At 29.4% G+C, this 7,500-nt stretch overlaps 1 protein-coding gene across 2 annotated transcripts in view; it reads right to left on the minus strand.

Moving 5' to 3' along the window:
* Positions 1 to 7,500, minus strand: part of LOC137634761 (uncharacterized) — a 131,766-nt gene that overhangs the window by 34,526 nt on the left and 89,740 nt on the right. Inside the window, exon 2 of one of the 2 annotated variants that reach the window (XM_068367283.1) lies at positions 1,075 to 1,191. The exons of the other annotated variant lie outside the window; for it this stretch is intronic. The gene's annotated coding sequence lies outside the window, so the exon portion shown is untranslated. The remainder of the gene's footprint in view (positions 1 to 1,074; positions 1,192 to 7,500) is intronic. 2 annotated transcript variants of the gene reach the window in all.

Consider the following 7,500-nt stretch of genomic DNA (forward strand, 5'->3'; position numbering starts at 1 on the left):
GCCTAGCTATCTCTCAGGATTTTGAGATTTCTTTATCGCCTGTTGCCAGACTCGGCAATATTGCCTATAGCTATCGCCGATCTGGAGGTCTGTTTGCTTCGTATCCAAACTTACGGGCACATTTTTATAATCATTAAGGCCTATCATGTATATATATATATATATATATATATATATATATATATATATATATATATATATATATATGTATATATATATATATATATATATATATATATATATATATATATTTATATATATATATTTATATATATATATATTTATATATATATATATATATATATATATTATATATATATATATATATATATATATATACATATATATATTTGTATGGGTGTATATACATTATATATATATATATATATATATATATATATATATATATATATATATATATATATATGGCTGTGTATATATATGAATATATATATATATAAATGTATATATATATATATATATATATATATATATATATATATATATATATATATATATATATTATACATATATATTATACTTAATATGATTTAAAGTAATGAAAGGCGAAATAAGTCACTTAGGATTACGTATATCTTTTCAGCAGGATTCTTTACTGATAATATAAATCATCCACTTTGGACAGTTTCATTATCACGCGGCACCAGGAATAGGATCAAGTACTTTACGAAATAAGGAAGGATTACTTTTAAAGGTCAACTGAATTTGAAGTTACTTTCAGGATTTTTTTTTTTTTGTATATTGGTATTTTTTTTTTTTCAATGGTTTGTTTTTCCCTTCTATATCCAAATATTTTTTTTATATTTAGAGTGATATTATTGATATTGCATTTTTTTTACATAGATTATCTATTTCAATGGTTAATTTGCTTTTGTCAAATATTTACAGTTTTTAATAAGGGTTTTCCTTCACTTCAAGTGTTAGTCTAATTGCTGATAGTATACTCTTCCTAAAAATCCTTTAATGTAACGGATATTTAATTATTATTTTTATTTTGTTTTGAAAGTAATTATTCAACGGTTAACATGTTCAATTATATACTATTATACTCACAATTCCGTATATTTCTTCTCACTTGTAGGATAATATGCTTCAGTAACTCCTGCGAGTTTTCTCGTTGCCTTTTGTATAAATCCTTTAAGGTACGCCTCGCACAAGTTCTCTTAGTGACTGAAAGATACCAAAGGTTAAAAGTATGTTTGATCATCTAACGGATGAGTTTATCATATTCTAAATTATTTTCTTCAATTATATTCAAAACTCTTTGCTTCGATAATCAATTTTTTTTTTCCTGTATTCATAACCTGTTTCTTAACTCAAAATTCTTTCCTCAGCGAGACGTCTGTTCTCTCGGCTGTTAATATTTCTTTTCCTCTAAGCGAACCTCTGTCTCCTCCAACTGAAGGAGCAGAGTTATATATCATGCCAAATCTCGTCTCGTCTCCCACGACTGCTTAAGTCATTTCTGCCATTTCAGCTTTGTTCTGTTGATTTCAGCTTTGTTCTGTTTCGTTGTGCAGAATGTATTGCTGCTCGTCTATGGGAAATGTTTCTAACTATTCCTTGGTAAAGTATGGGTGTTGCATTTCTACCTAGAGAACTCTAACAGGACGCCATGCATAGTGATATTCAAGCGGAGGGTTGAGGTTGAACTTGATTCCAAAATATATAGACTAGGCAAAATAGATTAAATCTTTGCTTAATATTTTGAGTCTTTGTTAATTAAGAAAGATAGGCTTAACATTAGAGGCATTTAATTTTAGCGGTCCAAAACTTCTGGCCTTTAATATATATGCCTTTTCCCTGTTTTATTGTTGCCAATTTTTTCAGGATCATCAGATTCATTATCACATATAGATTACAGACTTTTCTTCCTAATATACTATTTAGACCAGAGTTGACAGAAGAAGAAAGAGCGATGTGTTTACTTATTATTGGGTAATTGTGTTCTAATGTGCCTGGATGTAACTTTTTCATTTGTGTATGTACAGTTTATATGCTTATTTGTATATACTGTATGTAGGTATGTATGTATGGAGGAAATAATGATTTACTGCTAGAATGTTTCGTGAATGGTATAGGCCAAAAAGAAAATAATTATAAAAGCAAAACCATAGGATAGGCATAATAGAAAAATTCTCCTTTAAAAACTTATTTTATCAAAATTAGATACATATTCTAATAAAATTAGGTACACGAACATTTGTATCTCAAGTTATATCGCCCATGCAACCCATTTTTGTGATACATTTTCAAATACTATTGGTAGTATGCATTCGTTGTGAATTCATTAGCCTGTGTATTTCAGCTTAACTCTAACTGCTTTATTTATAAGATCTAACAACATATCCTTCCACCTACTCAAAGGTGGACAAACTCAAAAGATTCCTTGAAATTTATCTCCAGGAGACAAGGTTCAGACCGAGCCTTATGAGCAGCCCACTGCTCTAATTGAAATATCAAATATTTCAAAGGAAAGTGAAAGTCCGCAATCAATTTTATATGCGAAATCCCTTTCTAGCGAACGCACCTTTCCCACATTTAGGATAAACTCAAACAATTCCTTGAAATTTGTTATCTCCATGAGACAAGGTTCATACCGAACCTTATGAACAGCCCACTGCTCTAATTGAAACATCAAATATTTCACAGGAAAGTTAAAGTCTGCAATCAGTTGTACATGCAAAATTCTTTCTAGCGAACGCACCTTTCCCACATTCAAATCATGTTACTTTTTGACACCCCCACTGAATCTAGATTCAGGTCATCTGCGGGGACCTATACTGTATACGCATTACAGAATGCCAATAGCGGTTGAGACATTTGCACAAAAATGGTCGCCCCCCGAAAACAAAATGCTAGGTGGACCCTGGAATGGCAATGGCAGCTGGGATAGATTTTTGCAACGTGACCATGACCATGTGGAATTTCACGTCGTTCTTTTCTCTCTCTCTCTCTCTCTCTCTCTCTCTCTCTCTCTCTCTCTCTCTCTCCTCTCTCTCTCTCTCTCTCTCTCTCTCTCGTGGGGCGATACCTCAACGTGTTGACAGGGTTTGTGTACCGTCATAATCATCAAAGCTGTACTAGTCAGGGCCATCCATACTAGGTTGGTTTGCAGTGAGCGATCAGACTAAAGTCTCTCACCATCACCAGTCCGCAATGGCCAGCATGTTGATAAAGTAGCCAAACCCTAGACATGAATAAGGACATATCTGAAGCGTTTGTTCTGCAGTGGACTAGAAACGGCTGCATTTGTCGTTGTTGATGTTTCTATATATTCATATATATCATGCATTCATTTTATGAATGCATTTGTTCCTTAATTTTGCAATTCCATTCAACAGGAACTCTTAAAATCACATTATTGATTGATGTGATCAATAATAAAGAATAATTTTGTAATTCCATTCAACAGTAACTCTTGAAATCACATTAGTGATTGATGTGATCAATAATAAAAAATAATTTTGCAATTCCATTCAACAGGAACTGCTAAAATCACATTAGTGATTGATGTGGTCAATAATAAAGAATAATTTTGTAATTCCATTCAACAGTAACTCTTAAAATCACATTAGTAATTGATGTGATCAATAAAAGAAAATAATTTATTGCTTAATGCAATTCACAGAATGATTCTTTAGTGGCGAGTCATTTTCAATCGAAACCTCTAAACGGTAGAGACAAAAGCGCAGAATTTAGTCTATTTTGACACATTTGATTTTTAACATAGATTAAAAAAAAAAAAGAAATGAAAAGGTAATTTTCTGAAGTAGACATATGTCTTTCTGTTATTCCAAGATATTTTCGTTACCTGGCAATCTAACGAGTATTTTGATTTTAATTGTATATAATAAATCTGTGTTTTCATTCTTGTGGAAGATTTTTTTTTTTATACAGTGAAAGGTATAGATATGGAAATAATAATGAAAGAAACTGAAATTTCCCAACTTATTCCCCAAACCCTTACGTTTTTTAATTGCCTTCGCTTAAAATTCTAGTCTTAAAATTGGCATATAGAAAACATAAATATGATAAAGAAAATCAAAGATATGCAAATAAAATCATGCCAAAGAAATGTAAATTCAAATCTGAAGTAATGCGTAAGGAAGATAGATTGATTTTGAAGAATTGTCAGTTGTTGGGAAGAGGAATTGTGCTATTCGAAGTTCTTGAACAGTTGTATTCTATCCATAGGTCCCATTTGAGCTATATCTCATTCATCAATAAACACTTTTTTGGCAAGCAAGTTCCCTAAAGTATTTTGTAATACAAGTTGCTTTCCATTAAAAAAAAAAAAAAAAAAAAAAAAACCAAGTTTATCCGAGGAAGTGTTTTTGCTTTTCTAGTTAAAGGTTTTTAGTAAATAAGAAAAGAAAAAATGTTCTAGATCTTGGCTCAAGGGAAACATGGCAGATCTTTTAAAACAAATTTTCTGAAAATAATTGTTTTGAACAATTTTTTTTTTCCCGTTTTAATAAGAACTTTACTTTGCTAAAAGAGAAGTGCTGATTTTAACAGTGGTTTCAAGAGGAAACCTCTTTTATGTTTTATCATCTTGGTTCCCTTTACTCAAGAAAATTTAATAAAGCTACTTTTTACACAATGAATGTATTTTCATTAGCTTTTAATTTCAATTTGTAATATAACTTAAAGTAAGGTTGATGTTAGTTTAAAGTTAAGCACCTCTTTTAGGCATTGTGTAAAGGAGAATCTTTATAAAACAGGAAGTGGCAACTCCATTATTGTCAATTGAGAGTGACTTAGACTTCATGGAAACGTTGAATCTTGTTGACAATGGAAGAAAATAAGCAAATTGCTTCCGCACTCACTGCTAAGAGGAGATAGGTAAAAAGTCTCTCTCTGGATACTGCAACAGAAATTCATGCTACAACATTATATTTACTATAAAAAATAACTATTAGATATAGTTTTATTTAGATATTTATCGTGTTATAACTTTTATATATGTTACTTTCACATTTATAGGAAATGATTATTATTGTTGTTGATGTTGTTGTTTAGAGTTCTTTTGCTTGAGGGTACACTCGGGCACACTGTTCTATCTTATATCTTATTTCTCTTCCTCTTGTTTTGTTAAAGTTTTTATAGTTTATAAAGTGATATTTATTTTAATATTGTTGCCCTTCTTAAAATATTGTTCCCTTTCCTCACTGAGCTATTTTCCCCGCTGGAGCCCCTGGGCTTATAGCATCCTGCTTTTCCAACTAGGGTTGTAGCTTAGCAAGTAATAATAATAATAATAATAATAATAATAATAATAATAATAATAATAATAATAATAATAATAATAATAATAAAAGGTAAATATAAAAAAAAAGTGTTAATGGCTAGTACATTTCATTAGATTTCGACCACAATTAAATTCATGACCGTATTTCTTGTGTTTTAAATTTATGCCAATGCAATATTCGCCTTCACAATTTCTCACATAATGAGTAATATACAGTATACTATGGCAAATTCTTGCATCCAATGGAGATTTGCTTTAATAGTTATTTTACATGTTCTGATAGATAGATATGTAGTAACTACTGTAAGTCGCTAAACTTTTTTTTCCTTTTAATCGATGTCATAAGAATTCTTTCACTGCTGAGTTATTATGTTAATATGTAAGAATCACAGCTGTCTTCGTATATAGAAGAATACTATGAAATAGTTGGTATTTAATACAAAAAAAAAAAAAAAAAAAAAAAAAAAAAAAAAAAAAAACTTCAACTCTTCGTTAAACCTAAATATTCGCATTTTCTTCTGCAGCCGGCCAAGGGGTAATCCCTTGTACCAGTAACCAACCCCCCTCCCGGACTAGGGTGAAATCTTGAGATAAGAGATGTGGAGCAAATTTTCCCGCTGAAGAATTCAACGTATCCTTATGATTTTCTCGGGCGGGAAATGGAGTTTGGGAAACCTTTTATTTGTTTTAGAATGAAAACTTGATATATTTTAGTCGATTTCTTTTCCCATTTCTTCTGGGTCAGTTTCGTTCTTATCAGTGTTTTATTTGATTAGATATTTATTGGATATTATTATGCTTTTAATTTTGAGATTCGAAAGTTGACCAATATACTTCTAAACATTGTTTAAGATAAGGTACTGTATTTAATATACTTTATTACTGCCATTATTATTATCATTATTACTATTATTATTATTATTATTCTTATTATTATTATTATTATTATTATTGTTATTATTATTCTTATTATTATTAATCTGATTATTATTATTATCATTATTATTCCTATTATATAATCATTATTATTATTATTATTATTAATTTTAAGATAGTATGAGAGGCATTAACACATTAACAATAGTAATTCAAGAATTTCGTAAATCATTTTAAAAAGGCACATCCAAAATCACACCCAAATTTCTAATACCGGTTTCCCTTTGAACTGAGATATTCCCACTTAGGCTTTTTAGCTTTGTCTGTGTTATTCCTTTTGTATTCCTGCATTTCTCCCCTTGTTTCCCCTTTCCTGGGTCAGACCCTTTCCCCTAAATCGCTAAATTACTCTTGGTCTGTGTTCCGTTTGTTGTTATTCCTTCATATTTTCTCTATAGGATTTTCCCATTATTTCTTATTTTCGTATTCTTAATATTCTATTCTTTTGATATTTAAAAGAATACGTTCGTTCAAATATATATTCGTTTGATCAAGATAATTTTTTTTTCTCTGATAGATATTTTCATATTAATATATGTGCTTCAGTATATTTTCATATCTTGCCCCTTCTGTATATTCTATGTTGGTTTATCGGAAAAAGTATCTCTCTCTCTCTCTCTCTCTCTCTCTCTCTCTCTCTCTCATACAAATATATATATATATATATATATATATATTATATATATATATATATATATATGCGTGCGTGTGTGCGTGCAAAATATAGTTTACTTGAACTTGAAAGAGGAAGGGTAAGAAAAACGAAATTTTGACCGAATGCTTGCGTATTATCGTACTTTTTTCTGGGCCAAGGTAGAATTCAATATTAAATGCCATTGGGATTGATATTTACACACACAGACATATATATACACATATATATATGTGTGTGTGTATATATATATATATATATATATATGTATGTATGTATAAATGATTTGTGAAAAGACTTCACAGAATTTCAGTCAGACCGAGATCGGTTCCTCAGAAACGCTATTTCTTTATATATATATATATATATATATCTATATATATATCTATATATATATATATATATATATATCTATATATATCTATATATATATATATCTATATATATATCTATATATATATATATATATATATATATAATATATCTTAAATTTTCGCATTTATATTGCAAAGAATCTATACTTTTCATTTATCCAATTTTGTTGAATGTTTTCGGAATTTCCAAATATTCTTATATCAAATTTTCGCCACCATACCCTTTATATTAAAGTGTAGTTCCAAAACTGAATGTAGTCCTG

This window comes from Palaemon carinicauda, chromosome 45, assembly GCF_036898095.1.
Source record: "Palaemon carinicauda isolate YSFRI2023 chromosome 45, ASM3689809v2, whole genome shotgun sequence".
Classification (NCBI taxonomy): Eukaryota; Metazoa; Arthropoda; class Malacostraca; order Decapoda; family Palaemonidae; genus Palaemon; species Palaemon carinicauda.